Here is an 18,475-nt window from a genome sequence, read left to right on the forward strand (position 1 = left end):
AAGTTTGACTAGGAGGAGGGGGGCTGGGTATGAATGGAATGGAGAAGTCATGGTGGTGAAAATGAGATAACAGCAGTTAACTTTTATTACGCTTTACTGTATGCTGGGTACAGTCCAGGGTGTTTTACTTCTATCACCTGATTTTCATGAGCTATTTGCTTGCTGGAGCATGGGGAAGATCTGAAGCCGACAGACTTTGGGCAGCTAGAGAGGAGTGTGAAGGCTCGGGGGGAAAAAGGCAATTGGGAAGTAGGAGAACAACCAAGATGCATGTTATCCATTACCAAATTCTGTGTAAGGCCAACCTGTTTGGGGAAGAGAGAGAACAGAATTATCACTAAGCTAGTCCGAGGGAGACACTTACAGAAAATTGTACCTTATCACGTGTGACTGAGCTTAGTGCTAGCTGTGTTTGATGAATAGCACTAGGCTATGCCTTCAGCTCTTTTGGCCTTGTATGCACTAGGAAGACTATGCTTGGTTTACATTCCAAACCTCCACATTTGGCTTCATTTTCCACATCAGCCAAGATATTCACTGCCCACCTGTTGTCTCCCTCATTGCCCCATTTCTGTCCTTACTACATGTTTTGAAAATTATAGTCACCTGCTGCCTCCGTCTCCTGTTGAAACCTTCTTAAAACTTTTCTGGTGCTGAGATGTCAGTCTCCCCTACTCTTCTCACACTGGGAACCTGACAATATCAGCTTCCACGTACCCCTAAACTGGGGATGTATAGCTGGAATTTTCTCCCTGGCTCTACATGATCAATTGAAATTACTATCATATTGGCTTTGTTTTACAAAGTAATATTTTAAAGTTAATTTTTAATTTTAGAAGCAACATAACAGTGTTAAGGTGTAGAAAATTGAAAAATACATTTACAAATCAATTGAGTGGTTACCTAGGAGGGGGTGGGGGAATATGATCTGGGATACTTTGTAGGGAGCTCCAACTCTATTGGTTATGTTTTACTTCTTAAGTTGGGTAGTATTATCACAAGTGTTATCTTTTTTTATTCCATTTTGTATGTCTCCAATATTTTAATATATACTGAAGAATCAGTTATAAATCATACTACCCTAACAATGTCATGCTTTTTTATTCATTATTTTCGCTATAAAATCTTAGATCATTCACTTTTGTTCTCCTGGTTGTAAAGCTGCAGGCTCCAACAGATAATATAGGCAAGTATTCTATTACCCAAGAGGCTTCACTTTCTTAATAATGTTTTTCTAATACTCTGTCAGATTAAAATTGAATATTTAATGATCCATGAGCAAAACTTTCCAGTAAAAAAATGCATATCAGTGATCCACTGGTATGTACTATTCAGCTCTAAAATTCTATGCTTTTATGAACCTCTCTGGAATGCTGGTTTGTAAAGGTGATATGGATCATATTGTTTTCCAGCACCAGAGGGCACCAAAATTTTCTCTTGCAGCAAAACAGTCAAAATCATTTCTTTCCATCAAAGAATTTGATATACTGGGGTAGAATATTTAGTTTGTCCAACCATTAGTTTGTTTAACCACTAGTTTGTCCAAATACAAATGAGGCAACTTCTATAAAGCAGCAGCATAATCCAGTAGGAAAATACCAACCATGTATTTTAATGAAATTAAGATCCTAGCTTCCTATTGCTGCTACATATTTGGTTGCTTAAAAATAACACAAATCAATTAATTAATTAATTTATTTATTTATTTATTTTAGGCGAGGCAACCCTAGGTTGACCTCACAGATTGCAAGGACCTCGTCAGTTTACACTCTCTTATTTTTTATTTGTTACGCCTATAACACCTGATCTTCCTAGGTGGTCTCCCATCCACATACTAACCAGGCCCAACCCTGCTTAGCTTCCAGGATCAGATGGGATTGGGCTTGTTCAGGGTAGCATGGCTGTAGACCAAATAACACAAATTTATTATCGTTATGGGGATTTAAGTTTGAAATAGATCTCACTGGGCTAAAATCAGTGTGTTAGCAAGGCTGTATTCCTTTCTGATTGTTTTAGGGTAAAATCTGTTTTTTAGCTTCTAGAGTCTGTCCACTTTTCTTGGCTAATGCCCACCTTCTATTTTCAAAGCCAGCAATGGCTAGTCAAGTCTTTCTTATGATGCTATCTCTCTAGTTCTGATTCTTCACAAACCCTTTTATCCATGTAAAGACCCTTGTAATTGCATTGGCCCACCCAGTTACATCCTGGATACTCTTCTCAAAATCAGCTGATTAGAAGGCATAATTCCATCTTCATTGTTTTCCTTGTATTTAACATAACATATTCACAGGTTCCAGGGATTAGGATGTGGGCATTTTGGGGGGAAGAGGGAATTATTCTGCCCACCAAATATGGTTTTAGTGGAATCTTATGATTTTGGCCAGCTTTGAGGGAGGGGAGGTAGCTACTTATAGGTCTTGGTAGTTTAGGAAAAAAATGAGTGTTTTCTCTGACCTTCCTTGGAGTTCTACATTACTCACTTCTCTAGTTTTTCTTGGATTCCGAAAATGAATGTGTATTCTAGGAGCCATAATTCATTAATTCTGTCAGATATTATTTCCATAATTTGACAAGAATTATTAGATTGATCTATCATGTCTTCCCTAAGTAGGGTAAAAAACAATCAAGTTTGGATGGGAAAGCTGGATCAGGAAAGGAAAGAGGAACAAGGCATTGTTTGAAAAGATTTAGTGGCCCCTGGATAGAAAAGCAGCTTGAATAAAAGGTATGGTACTGAAGATAATATTGACCTGCCTTATAGTATTGCCTGGAACCAGGGCCCTAAATGAAGGAACAGTAGACAGTAAACCACATCTTCTTGGTACATAAAAAACTCCCAAGTAGTAGAAGGCTATACCAAGACTTCAGATTACTAGGGTCCATTTCAGTCCATAGAAATAACAGTCATAGACACAGTTAATGATAAAGATGATAGCTTTTATTTTGGGTGCCCATGTTAGTTTTTTATACTTAATAGTGAGCTGTATATCCTAAAAGACCACTTTTCCTAATGTTTTTTATGTTATTTTATGAATTAGCTAAGTGCCTTATGAAAGTCATTCTTATTTTCTTCTAAGATGATATAAATTACATGAGAAGTAGATAGTACGAACGTATTGAGTTGGAAGAGCGAGTTCTCTTTCAGTTAACTCATTAGTTATCTAGGTCTCTAATTCATTATGCTAAATATAGAAGCTAGTAATTTGAGTTAGCCTTTAAATGAATAGTAATAGGTTGGGAAATAGTATATGTTGTGATATGTTAAAGAGTTCCTGCTTACTCAGAAGTAAATTGCTGAATTTTGCTCTTCTAGCAGGTTCTGGAGCATTCTGTATAGCCTCTAACTTTCATGCAGTGCCATTATCTAACCTAGATTAGATGAACATGTTTACTATTGGGGTTAAACCTAAAGAGGAGAGAAAAGAAAACAATGTCCCAACTCATCCAAAAGAGTAGAAAGCCTTTGCATCACTGCAGTTATGTCTGGGCCAGAGAGTTAAAGCACACTTGAAATTATAGGAACACATCTTTTTATTTTGAAGTAACTAGTCTCTGTTTTAGGATATTTTGCTTTTTAATAACACTTAGATTTTATCAAAGTTCAGGGCTACATACTTGAGAAGTAAAAAATCTTAGTACACATTGTTCGACTGGCACAGAGTAGGTGATTATTGTCATACTGAGTGCCAAAAGTTTTATCTCTGTTAGGCAATAATAAATATTGAGAATATAATAGCTTCCCCATCACAAAGGTTGCAAAGTACTGAGGTTTGTATTTCTAGCTTTTTGATAGAACTTGATCTCAGGAACATATTTAGGGAAGAGATGGAAATTTTACTCACCTAGATTGGTTTCTTTTTGCCTTAAAGAATTATGTAATGCAGAGATTCTCAAGTGCTCATCTGTGGACCACCTGCATCAGAATCACGACGGGAGCTTTTTATGATTCCCCAAGAAATTCTAGTGCCATAAGTTTGAGACAGGCCCCAAGCGATTTTTAAAACTGCCCTAGTTAATTCCAATATGCAGCCAGACTTGGTAACTTGTAGATGCTTGTTCTGAAGTCAACTGGAGTATAGTGTAGGTCATTCTCTCCTTGATATTACTAGACCACATCTGTCAAACGTCATAAGGTCAATATTGGTGAAAGAAACTAAAAAATCTTCTGAGTGGTATGTCACATTTAAAGAGTTGACTTCAAAGGTAATATTCTTTCATTTGGAGTCAAAGAATGGTAATAATAATAATGATGATGACAACAGCATCAGCAGCAATAAAAACAATAGACACTTACAATAGCATTTGGTATGTGCAACTACTGCTTCTGTCCTTTAGATGTATTCCTTACTTAATCTTCATGTCAACATTATGAGGTAGTTACTTTATTATTGCCATTTTACAAATGAAAGATAGATATCTTGTCCCGGGTCACCCAGCTAATAAGTGCAGGAGTTAGGATTCAAACCCAGGCCTTGAGGCTAACTAGACTCCTTACTATACTCTGAACCTTTTTTACCTCTAAGATTTATTTTGTGGTTTTACTTACCTGGATTGTCCTTCTGGACCCAGAGCATCTTTTTGAAATGCTGATTATCTCTTAAGGCACAATTAAAAGAACATCTTTTTCTTAGAATTTGCCATAGTTATTTAGGCAGAAATTATTATTCCTTTAGCTATGCTCCTAATAAAATTTGTCTAATTTCCTCTGTGTTCCTAAAAGTCAGTGAAAAATGACTAAACCAGACATATTTGGCTCTTCCTTAGAGAATATCTAGCATAGTGCTTTTTATGCAGACACTCAATAAATAGTTGCTAATAAATGGATTAAAGTAAGAGCCATTTCTAAATTTTTGTGAAAAAGCCATATATGGAAAATTTTACATAATTTTGAGTAACTTCATTATTTCACCCAAAAGTGTATACCTTTGTGTTAGTCTGACTTTTAAGTTTTGAGACTTAACTTATGAACTTTTTCTCATAGGAAGTGAGAAATCCACACATTTTTAAATGTGCATGAAATTTTTATGATAGCTTATTATATAAAAGGTCTTATATTTTGATTCTACATTTCCAGTTTTAGCCTAAATATATGTTACTGAATTATTAACACAGGGAACAAAGACTAGGCTTGCTAACTTACACTTGTGGGATTTTTCCCCTTGTCTTTTTAAAATACACGAACAAGTGTTTAGAGCACATAGGTATTACTTTTGGAAAAATAGAGAGGAATGTCTTTTGTCTTTAATGTTTACCACATCCATTAAGACTACTGTATTATCTCTTTGCTTTATCTCTTGCTTATCTCTTGCTTTAACGCTGCCTCAAAACTTATAGGCTTAAAACAATATCTCTTATTTGTTTCTAATTCTGTTGGTTAGGAATTTGGGCTTGGATCAGCTGGTCAGTTCTTCTACTGATCTTGCCCACATCAGAGGGCCCTCAGCTGAGCCTCGAAGTCCAAGGTGGCCTCACTCACAGGTCAGAAGATTGATGCTGATCTCAGTTTGTCTTCTCTCCCCATGTGGCCTTTATCATTAAAGATCTTCACGTGGCAGCATTGCCTTCCAGGGCAGCTAGAGAGGGAGCTGAAGACTACTTGAAGCCTAGTCTTGGAAGTCACAAAACATCACTTCTACATACTTTTTGGTCAAAGCAGATTATGAGGTTAGAAAATAAAGTCTTCATCTTGACGAGAGGAACAACAAAGTCACATTGAGAAGGGACATGCATACAGGCATGGGAGGAGTTATTAGGACCATTTTTGTAGACAGTTTATAGCATAAATATTGTGAACTTCAGAATGTCAGGGGTTAACCCTCAGTTCTCTTTTATCTCCTTTAGAAAATTCCATAGGAAACTGATTGCATCCAAAATATTTTGCTGTCTGATGACTACACTGCCCTTTGACTTAGATTTGCTGGGGAGATTTTTAAATTATGCTTATGTTTAGCCCTCCTTCCCCCCACCCCTGCCCTTTTGAGTCTTATTCAATTCATCTGTAGTGGGCTAGTCATTAGCATTTTAAAAAACCATTCTGTGTTATTCTAATAATGTGCAGCCAGGGTTTTGAACTACTGTATTAGACAGTACTCTCTTTATACTGCTCATTATCTGATTTTTAAAAAGTGGGCAGTGCGTATAGTAGATCAGAAATTAGGTGAAACAATTGACAAAGAGCAGTTTGTTGCCTTGTTGATTTTCAAATTATGCCCCTAATTTAAAGAAAAATGAAGTACTAAAAATAGGAAATAAAACAGCATTGCAAATAATATTTTAAGGAAACAAATGAAACAAAAAATACAATGTGAAATTAATAAGTTACCATTAAGAAGCATATTAGTTATAAATGACACAGTGGGCCAAGTTTTGTCTAAGAGTTCTTACACACACTCTTCACTAATTAATATGGGAATTATGTGCAGGCCTCTGAGAACAGACTTTAAACCGATGTGTATTGGGTAATATGTACCAAAATCTGTGAAGGAAAACTAATTGCATTGGGAGCTGAAAGAAAACAAGAGTTCAGCAACCCTGCTGAAGAGTGCAGAGTTGCAGAGTATTAGACAGAAAAGTCACACAAGAATTATCTAGTCTACCACTCTGCCTAGTCCTGCTTCACTACCACTAAAATTGAGACCCACTGCCCTAAATAATCTCCTTGCATTCCAAATGAATGCCCTGGACCGTTTCAGAAAACTTGTCATTTTGCATGGCTTGTAATTGAAGGGAAGCAGCATAACAAATTTTAAGTCAGGTTCTACTGGAAAGAGAATCAGAAGTCCCAACAGACTGAGATTTGAATCTGGCTCACTGACTATTTAATTGTATGGTCTTATGCAAGTTACTTAATTCACCTCAGCCTTGGTTTCTTCTACACGTTTAGTGTTTTGTCCACAAAAGGTAAGAATTAGATGGATAGATGCTAGTGACATGTCTCTCCTCCCCATTTGTTATTTCATTCATAAGGAATTTTTTTTTTTTCTCAAATAAAGATTAATAGCATGGTTAGTAGCAATACTCTGACCTTAGACTTTCTAACTCATGGTCTTATGTGGCTGCACTTTCTAAGTGAGTTACCCTTTCTCATTTTACCTTAATTGTAAGAGGATATGTGTTTAAGATATTTCTCTAAAATGCTATGTTATAACATTAAGTGAAAAAGCAGGCTGTACAAGTATGTTTACATAATTCGATCACAAACAACCATAAAAAAAAATTGGAAGAAAACATCAAAATTTTACAAAGATTTACAAGATCTTTCTTTTTCTTCCAAATATTTAAAATAAACATGAATTGCTACTCTAACAAGAAATAAACAATGTATTTTCACCTTTAAGGTCAGTATATATATACATTTGCCGAAGGTAGCCACACTCAGAAATAGGTTTATACACTCATTTTGTGAAATATAGCTATTTCCATAGTGACACCAAATCCACATACAATTTTAAAGTTTTCTAACATAGCCATCCTCAGTGTTGAATATTCTGGAATTTTCAAATCTAAATTTATAGTACCATTTTACTAATTTCCAAAGCTAGAAATATAGGAGTCTTTCATTACTCCATTTCCTGTATTACCCACATATTATGGTTATCATATGCTTTTAAAATTGGTTATTAAATTTAATTCTTTCTACTTTCTATTTTTTTTCTTCTATTCCCACCATCCAAGGCCCTATCTCAAGCCCTTATTATTAAATTACCACTAAAATATACCTAGTCACAATAGTCTCTTACCTAAAAATCTGTGAGTCCGCATTTATGAAGGATAATATCCAAACTTATTCACAGTTTATTGCCACCTTACATTTTTGTTTTTATCTTCCTCAATTTCATCTCCCTCAGCCCTCCCTGTCACCTCCCTTTGGTCCAGCTTCTCTCTCAGTTCCTTAAAAATGATATGTACTTTCATGCAAACTGTAACTGGTCCCTCTATTTTGATTTCTCTATGTTCTCGTTTAGGAAGTTGCTCATCCTTCAAGACTCAGTTCAGATATCTTTGATCAACTTACCCAGGCAGGTTTAGCTGCTTTCCCTTCTTCTAGGCTTTTCATAAGCACCCTGATTATACATGTAACACTTTGTAAGATCTCTGTGCTTGCTCTAGCTAGACTGTGGGCCTCCAAAGGTCAGGGTCTGTGTGTCTTCACCTTAATATTCACAGGTCCAGCTATAAAATAGACAGTTAATAATTTTTTGTTGAATATGATATAAAGTGGCTTCTAATTCCCTCCCCCTTCTTTTCTTTTGTGATTAAATTGTAGTAGTTTGTTAAAGATCGCTCACAAATCTTAGATGCTGAAATAATGAAAAATAAAATCACAACTGAGAACAAGTATAGTTGAGTATATGCATGTTGAAGTAGTAGAGAGAGCCTTCTCAAAGGGAATATTTACTTTGGTTTTATTATAAAAAATAAAGTTTTTTATTTCAATGCCAATATTAAGACTTAGAATAGTACTTGTGCTAATGATAGTAATTTTGTTTTTTACTACTTTCAAAACTCTAAGTTTTGAAACTGCTGTTTATTAGTTGTGTGATTAAAAAGAGAAGAGTGCTAGGTACTTTACTATATTATTTCTAATTTTCACAATAACCTTATCATGCAGGTATGCTTATTTTATAGACAAGGAAACTGGGGCTCAGAGAGGTGAAGTATTTTTATCGAAGTCATTTAGCAAGTATATGGTAGCATTGGCAAGAAACCTAGTTAATGTTTTAAAATAATCATAAAAAGAAAGTGTATAATTTAACAATATGTTGCAATTGCATAATATTTTAACTGACATATTAAAAGGATTATTATTGACATACTCAACAAATGAGCCATCAAAATAATTCCTGAATAATAGTCTATAAAGAAAGATTTTTATCTATAGATTTATCAATTTCTTTTTTAATCCAGCCACCACTTCCTCTCATCCCCTCCCCCCGCCCCCCACACACACTCAGGTAGGCACTTAGCAGTGTAATTCTGCTTAAGTTGGTGCCAGTCAGCCTCATTTAGCAGGGATCTTCTTTCATCTGCTGACTGCTGGTATGTGTCTTCCTTTGAGTTGCTCATATTTGGACTCAATGAGGATGCTTGTGTGTTGTTGCTATCAGTTTTTCTTTTTAAGGCTACTTTCCTACATCTTCATTTTTTAGTTTATGTATCAGCATGTATATGTAAGAGTTCCTGACTGCCCACATGTTTCTGATATTTGAATTCTATAAAATATTTGCTTTTTCGGTTATTTGTGTATTGTGTAAATAATAATTTACTTTGTTCATTTTTCATTAAGCATGTTTATTACTGCTAAAGAAGCAAAGCATATTAAGAACAAGTACTCTTTAAAATTTTACTTTTAAATAAAACTTGTTTTATCAACATTATGATGTGTTTTATTACGCCTGTTTTCATACTTTATAGTTTTCTCGGGAATGAATTTATTTTTTCTGAACATTAGCTAAGAAATGTATTGAAAAACTAAGGTGACTTTTGATTTGAAAGGTAATAATTGGATAACCAAATGATGTAAGTTTGTTAAACTGACAATCAGTGCTTCTCATTAAATATATTCAGCGATATATAAAATTAAGACTCAGGAAAATGAAATTTGTATTAAAATCGTCAGAAATAAAAGCTCAGAAGTACTATTAAGGGGAAATTACTCTTTGCAAAATTAAAGGCATACAAATATATATGTACATATATGCATGTATATGTAGACATACTTTTTAATGCAAGTAACCAATAGCATTTCCTATGAGTTGTTTCCTAACTACTATGACTATGGCATAAAACTCAAACTGCTATCAACCACTCAGTTTTATAAAGAAAATCAAGGTCATTGGATTTTAAAGTAGAGCTTTATTCTATACTATAGCCAAGTTAATTACAATATTTGAAACAGTTGCAGATCCTTTGATAGTTCCTAGAGGACCAAAGTTAATAAAACACCTTTATCCTTTACATTTCTGGAATTTAATAAAATAGGGTTAAAGTATATCTGAAGAAAAGTGTACCCAAGGAGTAGGTTGGCATATCTGGAAATCATACTGCTATTACCATGGCATGGTGGAATCCACACGAGTGCCAGGCTTATATAGTTACTAGGGATAGGGGTAGAGATGGGGCAGGGTGGCAAAAGCCTAGTGGCACAGGGGTCAGTAGGTTAGAGTCAGAGAAGGAACCAGAGACCCACAAGAGGAGCTCAGTTTCTGCTCTAGGATTCTTTTCCTCAAGAAGATTGGGGAGAACAAGGTAGTATCTAATATGCCCAAGGAGCACAGTAGGGAACCTGGCCAGGTGGCAATGGGAGGGGAACAGATCATGGCCCCAGTTACAGTTGTACTACACGTAAGAGCAGATTAATTTAATTGAGCCTGTTAATTTAATTGATTTTTTTACTGCAGTCATGAATCAGTATAGCTCTGACTCTAGAGCTTGAAGGTATTCTTACATCTCACATGTCTAAGTATAGCTAAAAAAATAAATAAATAAAAGAATTTTTTGATGCCTTGAGGATACATGGTTATTGTCAGACTTTTTTTCAGAGTTCTTTAAACTCTTTTAACCTGAAAGGTTGATTTCTTGACTAAATTGCTATAAATTTATTTCTTGACTCACTAGTTAGTCGAAACCTGCAGTTTGAAAAACACTGCTTTGAAGGCCGTTGATGGATTGTGACTATGCTTCTTTACCTTGGAGCCTGCATCTCCTGCTGCTGCTCAAAAAAAGTCAGTTGCAGGTGTTAAAAGCCACTGATTTGCCTGCTGCTGTTTCTGCTTTTTCCTCAACATTGTTCAACAATACTTCTCAGTAGAATCGTCACAAAGGACTGGCAGAGAAAAATAAACAAGTAGTTCAAGTGAGGAATTTAATTTAATTCAATACGGATTTGTTGTGCAAGCCCCTGCCTTGTATCAGGCACTGAGGTTATGGGAATGAATTGAGCATGACCTTTTTCTTGGAGAACCTAGGTTACTGAAGGGAGAAAAATAAAAATAAAGTATAATGATGGGCATCTTATGAGGTGCAGTAGGGGTACAAAAGGGGAAATAATCACTTCTACCTGAGAACAATTAAAAATGTTTCACAGGAAACGTGATGCTTGAGCTGAGTCTGTTAAGGTGAGTAGATGTTATCTTGGAAGATGAAAGGTTTTTGTTGGTTAGACAAGGTGGTGAAGAGCAGTCTAGTCAATGAGAGCAATGTGAAAAATACAGAGGCATGAATTAGCCTGGTTCTTTGAACTTCACATAGTTCAGTATGACCAGACAAAAGACTGGTAGGCTGGGGTGGGGAGAGAACTCAATGACAGACTCATAGTCCATGCCGAGGACACCTTTCGGCAACAGTTAGGCTCTGACAACAGGTTTACATTTTAGAGAGATGACTCTTCTGGGCATATTGTGGAGACTGAGATAAGTCGTCTGGAAACCAGGAGATCAGAAAGTAGGATATCAAGTAACCTGATGAGGGCTTTAAATAAGACAGTATCTGTAGGAATGAAGCGAAACATAAGAGAAATGGCAGGGGAACTAAACCAATGTACAATTTAAGAAATATCTTACCAAAGATACTTAATTCAAACCTGAATTATCCAAAGATATACTAATTGAATATAGTAGCAACTGCAAATTGATCATCCTTAGCAGTCAAGTCAAGCACCATATTACTATGAGAATTGTCTCAGCCACAGATCATTATAATTTTGACTGATGTTGTTAATAATATATTCATATCTCCTGATTTGTTCTTAGAAAGATTTGAGGAATATAAGATTATATTTTCAAGTAAGGCAATCTGGAGACGGATGAGCAAGAAAAGCTAAAATAAGATGAAGCTGTGGGTGAAGTTAGCACACAAAATTTACACAGCTAGTACAATAAGGGAAATGACTTAGATACACAATTCATGAAGTAAAAACTAGTTGCTTTGGAAACTTACTTTTAGTACCGCTGAGAAGTCATCTCCCTTAAGCCCCTCATAGGAAGGATATTTGAAGTGGTGAACCATATTCATGAAGAAAATAGAAAAATAAATTTTGGAGAGCTGTTTTTATAATGAGCCTTAATGTAAGCTCATAGTCTCATGCCAGATCTGCAAAGAACCAAAAGTGTCATCAAGGCGTATAGCTCTCATCCACTCATCCTGGGAGTGTTTGAGTGTCTATGTTATGTCATGTGTGCTAAACACTGGGAATACAAAGAGAGCAAAACAGGCATGTACCCTGCCCTTGATGGAGCTCAGTCTATTAGAGAACATATTAAACAGGTAAATACTGTATAGTGTAAAGAATTATAATAAGGAAGGCATGGGGTACCTGAATACATATAGCAATGGAGTATAGCGGTCCCCAACATAATCCCTGAGGAAGTGATATTGTACTGAAGGATGCAGGGTTAACCAGTAGAGAAAAAAATATTCCAATCAGAGTATGGCAGGGAGTTCAAGGTTATACTCTCTTGCTAATATTCTAGTCACCAATTAAGGACAACAAGTCTTTGGGCTTTAACAGTCAGCCAAGCTGGAGATAGGACCCCAGTACAATAATTAATTTAGGTTAGTTTAAAACATGATAAATAATAATGGTAATCTTTGATTAATCTCATCTCTTAAGATTCTTTTAAGTCTTAATTTTTTTTCTCGGAATATGGTCTCTATTTTATAGATGGGAAAATTCAAGCTATCCTGATGTAAGAGTGGAGTGCTTTGTTTTCCATTTACTCTAATGGTCTGAAGCTAGGACTAGGTATGTTGGTTCTGGAGTCTTTTGTGAGGGGCCATGTTGCAGGCCAATGTCAGCCACTGTTAGTTCCTGGCTTGGGGCCATCTAGTAGGAGCTACAAAGTGACCTGCTGTTGATTGCCACTTGCACTGGGTTTGAAGATGTTTGGGAGAGGCTATGCTGTGAACTGAGGCCAGCTGCCAGTAGTCCCAGGGTTGGTACTCCTTTGAGGGCACCACAGTGTGAGCTGAGGCTAGTCTCTGCCGGATGAATTACTTAGTTGAAGTAATGTTCCAGATGAAATCTGGCTGCAGCTTATGCCAGGCTTCAGTTACCTGACGGGAGTTATGATACAAATTGAGACTGGTATTTGTTTGTGGCAGACTTGGGGCCACTTATCAAGAGGTACAGGGCACCCCAAGGCCAGCTGCTGCTTGTTTGGAGTTTGTAGACCTTTGAGAGATTTTTGTGAAGTCCATAGCACAAGCCAAAGCAGATCACTTGTGTGGAAAAGTACAGAAAGTGGCTCTGGCCAAGCACACGGCTTGGGTGTGGCAGTTTTGAAGGAATCACCAGATTGGGGCAAACAGTGTGAGCTTCCATAATGGAGAGCTCAGATCTGGTGCCTACCTGCCCCTGCTGAGTGGGGCAAGGGCTCAACAGAGGAGCAATGGTGCCTGCCAGTGACCCCATTCCAGAAGAGAATCTCCCTGATCCCTCCCACTCCAGCCCTTGCCCTGAAGCCAGTGAATTTAGTTCCTCCCCATATGTCCTTGGCACTCTTGGACCTGCTGCCCTGGCCCTAGAGCCCAGAGTCTCCAGTGAGTGAGTCCATGCACAGCCCCTCAAGAGGAACACCTGGGACTCCAGCAGCCCTTTATGTCACTTGGAAGCAATCCCCCTGGTTTTCACTGCCAGAATGTATGGGCACTCTTCTTCCCGGCACTGGTGTCCAGGTTGAGGGAGCCAGGTATGGAGCTGAGACCCCTCACTCCTCAGGGATGACTTCTGCAACTGAGATATTCCTCCCAAATTCTCAAGTGCCACATGGTAGATGTGGGACCTACCCATTCCACATCTCTGCCCTCTCCTACTAGTCTCCTCATGGCTTCTTCTTTATATCCTTAGTTATAGAACTTCTGTTCAGCTGATCTTCAGGTGGTTCTCAATGATGGTTGTTCTATAATTAGGTTAAAATTTTGATGTGGTCATGGGAGGAGGAGAGCACAGCATTTACCTAGTATGCCATCTTGACCAGAAGTCTGATCATATTCTTTCTTTTGGGGTATAAACTGTGTCTCCTGAATCCTAGATACAGGAAATGTATGTGACAGAGAATTTTAAATGCTGATTTTTAATTTTTATTTTAAAGATTGACTTCCTATAAACTTTCCTATGCATCTTACATTCAGAATCTTTTAAAAGAACATTGAGTTCCCATTTTGTTTCCAGTTCTATATTCAACTTTTAAAAATTGAACTTTCTAGATCATTAAATATTATAAAAAAATTATAATATATGAATATTTTAAATGTTCTTCAGCCATATTCCATTGTTGAAAACTTAGCAAATTTTGGTTATTATACACTGGCATCTTTAAATCTAAATCTTTGTGTTTCAGATATCACAGCTACTTTTCTTAAGCTAAATTCCCAATAGCAGAATTGTTCAGATATTAGTTAAATACATATTACCAAATTGTGTCATAGAAAGATTGAGCCAGTTTATCTTCTTACTAGCAATTTATGAATAGTCATTCTTCTGCATGTTTAAAAATCCTGCAAAGCTGTGTACCAAGTTCCACCTTGCCTGCTGTTTGACCACTTTAGTGTACTGTTGCTCTGATTTACACTCTTCCATGTGCTAGTTATCTCGAAGATCCTAGAGCTAACATGCAGACTTAGGAGCCAAAGCAAAATTATATGATAACATCATCTCTGACAGGCATCAGCAAGAGATTGGTTTAAAAATTAAAAAAAAAAAAAAACAGCAACACAGAAACAGCCAACTCTTACATAGTACTTATGATATGCCAGGTTCCGTTAAGTACTTTACATGTGTTAGTACACACTAATCTTTGCCTCTACCCTTGTAAAGGTTGTACTATTATTACACCCTCTTTATAGGTGAGGAAACTGATTCACGGAAGGTTAAGTAGCTTACTCAAGAAATGAATTTGGGGGATACAAATTGTGCTCAGGAAAAGCATATTAATTTATTCATTTGCTTGCATTAAACAAAGTAGTCTTTAGGTAAAATAGAACATTCAGATAAGCAAAAAAGCCTCGCAAATTACTCATAATCTACTATTTCTGTGTTTGCATATATTTAGGTAGAATGATTTCGTGCATACTTTTCTCTAGCCTTTTTTTCTTACGATTCTGTAAACAATTTCCCATGTCATTAACTATAGATCTATATCAACGTTTTGCTGGCCACCTAGTATTTTATTTGATGGATGAAATAAAATGGATTAGCGTATTTTGTGAATATAATTTATTTAACTAGGCTTATTTGGGCCCTTTCTTTGACAAAAAACACACACTTTTTGGCTGACATAACCTATTCTGTACATACACCTCTAGTTTTGTCATTTCCTCGGGATAAATTCTTAGAAGTAGCAGTTGGTGGGTATGTGTTGTTTAACTTTACATCCTTGCTCCTGTCCAGTTGTTACCCTGTCATTATCCCCTCAAAGATTGCGAGGTCTTTTATGTGGAAATCTCCAGTTTTATCCAGGGAGATTGGCATCTTCTCAGCAAGAGACTTCAAAGTTCCTAATGTTCAAATCAGTCTCTTTTTTCTCAATCTCAAATATCATTTGAGATTGTTATGATTTTGAAGATCGTAATGGTAATTGGTGCTTTCTGGGTGTTTTGTTTGTTTGATTTTGGTTTTGGAGAACTTCTCCTGCCAGTTAAACATAATGATGTTTTTTAAAGAAAGGATTTGAGTGTTATTTTGACTAATGTAGTGTAGGTCTCCCAACATCTCATATGCAGTAACCAAAGTTAGGTCTATGGACAAGTACCATCAGCATCACCTGAGAACTTAGACATAAACCATCCTAGGCCCTGCCCGCTCTATCTACTGAATCAGAATCTGTATTTTAATAAGTTCCCCCAGGTGATTCATGCGCTTTTTAATGTTTGAAAATCATTGCTTCAGGCTGTTTTGTTCCCAGCTCTCATTTGTCATTTACAGACAGCACACTTTGCTCCTAGTAGTAATTGTTTTTGCTGTATGTTGCATTTTCCTATCTCATAGTAAATACTGCTCTTTCTTTGAAAAAGCTTGCTATTTTTAATGTGTCTGGTTCAAAACAAGAATGGAATCTGTTTTATAAGGTGATTATCTTTTAAAGTATTGGCCCATAGTTGACTTAGAAGCTGTTGTATTGATCGTGGCATTTTAGAGCAAGCTGAATTATTAATTTGGCTTCATTTTGCAGATAGAAACATTTTAAAATCAGAGATCTTACAAAACATGGTGCCCTCTGTCATGAAGCTGTTAGCTTTCTCTTAAAGATATGCTAGTGCTAATGAATATTTTATAATGTAGCTGCCTAGATATAAATAAGTAACTATCAACCTAAAAACAAGTATTGTATTCATCCAAAAATGCTTACTTTGCAAATTTATTGCTTCAAAGAAAGCAAATGTGTGTTTAAAATGAGAAATATGATAAAAGTGCTACTTGAGATTGAAGTTGTTTGCTGAATATAACAAAATAAATATTTTAGGTGTTACCTTTTCAAACATTAGGCAAAACTGCTAAAGTGCTGCACATCTATCAAAACATACAGGTATCCCTCACTCTTTAAACTCAGGAACCAAACAGATTTGAACGCATTTTTGGAGATACACATTTTCTCTTCATATTCTGAGCTCCACACTATCTTTACTCAGGAACCAAATAGATTCGAATAGCAAACGATGCTTATATTCTTCTTCCTCAGTAAATACACAAAGGACTGTAATACATAGTAGCATGTCACAATTAGCTTTCCACAAAACATTAACCTGTGTTTCCATAGTATATTAAATGTGGAAATCCTCTGTAAACTGTGTTCTCTTTGGAGACTCAAAATGCATATCAGTATAATAAAGGCTCTGGATGAATCATCTATGATATCTGTTATTTCTTGCTTAATCCAGCATTTCTAGCACAGCTATATGACAAGGACCAGCAGATCATATGCCAAAATGATGAGGACATACTGTGTTTATAATAGAGATTTATGAGAGCCTTAACCAGTATGAGCTCCAGATCCCTCATTTGAAAACTGGATTTTAGAGTAAATATGCTGACGTGCTCCAGAGTACCTGATACACAGTCATTGGTGTTACCTCCCCAATGGAAACTTGGTGACAGAGCTACATCAGAACTTTTAGCCAGCAATTATTCACTAAAAGTGGGATTTACTATAACATCCTGCCCTGATACTTTCCCCTCTTCCTGATGGCATCACTGATCACCTGCCCTCTCATTCACTCTGCTACAGCCACAGTAGTCTCCTCACTGTCTCTTGCACACACCAAGCACTTATTGTTCCTTCTGCCTAGAAGGATCTGCCCTCAGATATCCACATGAGTCTCTCACTTCATTCACATCTCTAAATCAAATGTCACTTCCTTAGAGAGACCTTATTTGACTATCTTGTCTAAGTTACTTGTCTGCTCTACACATACATTCTCTTTGTGGTACTTAATGCCACCTAATATATATTCATTTTATTGTTTGTCTATCCTCACTGGACTATAAGCTCCACAAGAAGAAAGGTCTTGTTAGGCTGTGTTTACTTTTACTGCTATACACATAGGAGTTCAGTAAGGATGAATGAGTGAATGACAAGCATTTTATTAAATCTTCTCCCCAACCGTGAGCCAGTACTGACAGAGGACACCCTTAGACTATTTACCCTCCTCCTTCCCACCTCAGATGCCCTGAATCATGTGAGCTCTGTGCCTGCCCAGGTCCTCTGAGGGATCAAGGATGGGAGATGGGAAGGAGAATGTACAAGGGGAGAATCCTGACTATTTACCACAAAGAAATTGAGCATTAAACTGAAAATGAATGATTTGCTCTGAAGATTGTTGTCCTAGTCTACACAGAAATGATAACTAAATAGATAGATTAGATTCACTTTCTGTGGAACTATTATGTTCTTGCACATCAGCGTTTGTGACCTTGAAATTCATACCTGTTAAACTATAAACATTTATGAAACTATAGACTTCCATTCTACAAGCCAAAAGTTTAAGGTATGTCAGTGGAGTATGTCTTTTGTAGAACATTTTATGAGAAAGTTATCAGTTGAGCTTTTAATTTCTATAAATTTTTCACATTATTATCATTCTTGTCATTTAACTGTCAAAACTGAAATAGTGTTCTCTAGAAATTAGTGGAAAACTAATATTTCTTTTTCTTTAAAGAAAACAATTAAAAATCTAAAATTTTCACAAATAACTTCTAGTTTTGAAGAAATAACATTAAAATTTGATCCCCTGGTATTTAACATTTTGTTACCAAAATATTATTCGGGTTGCAATTTTTTAGTCTGTAAAAATGATCTGTGATTGGGGATTCTAATGTGTTTTATTTATTTATTCCATAATCCTGGTAAATGCAGTGGAGTCCTAGGAGTTTTATGGCCTGAAGATCTATAAGAAATTACAGTAAAAGACATAGTTTGAGAGTAGTTTTTACTTTTCTCTCACATCTTTATTCTGGAAGTGCTTTTAGTAAGTGAAGTTC

At 36.3% G+C, this 18,475-nt stretch overlaps 1 protein-coding gene and 1 pseudogene across 2 annotated transcripts in view; one reads left to right on the top strand and one right to left on the bottom strand.

Annotated features, from left to right (window-relative positions):
• Positions 1–18,475, top strand: part of RNF180 (ring finger protein 180) — a 123,701-nt gene that overhangs the window by 48,847 nt on the left and 56,379 nt on the right. The gene's annotated exons all lie outside the window — the stretch shown is intronic.
• Positions 1,791–1,909, bottom strand: LOC120608345 (uncharacterized; annotated as a pseudogene).

This window comes from Pteropus medius, unplaced genomic scaffold (assembly GCF_902729225.1).
Source record: "Pteropus medius unplaced genomic scaffold, Ma_sr-lr_union100, whole genome shotgun sequence".
Taxonomy (NCBI): Eukaryota; Metazoa; Chordata; class Mammalia; order Chiroptera; family Pteropodidae; genus Pteropus; species Pteropus medius.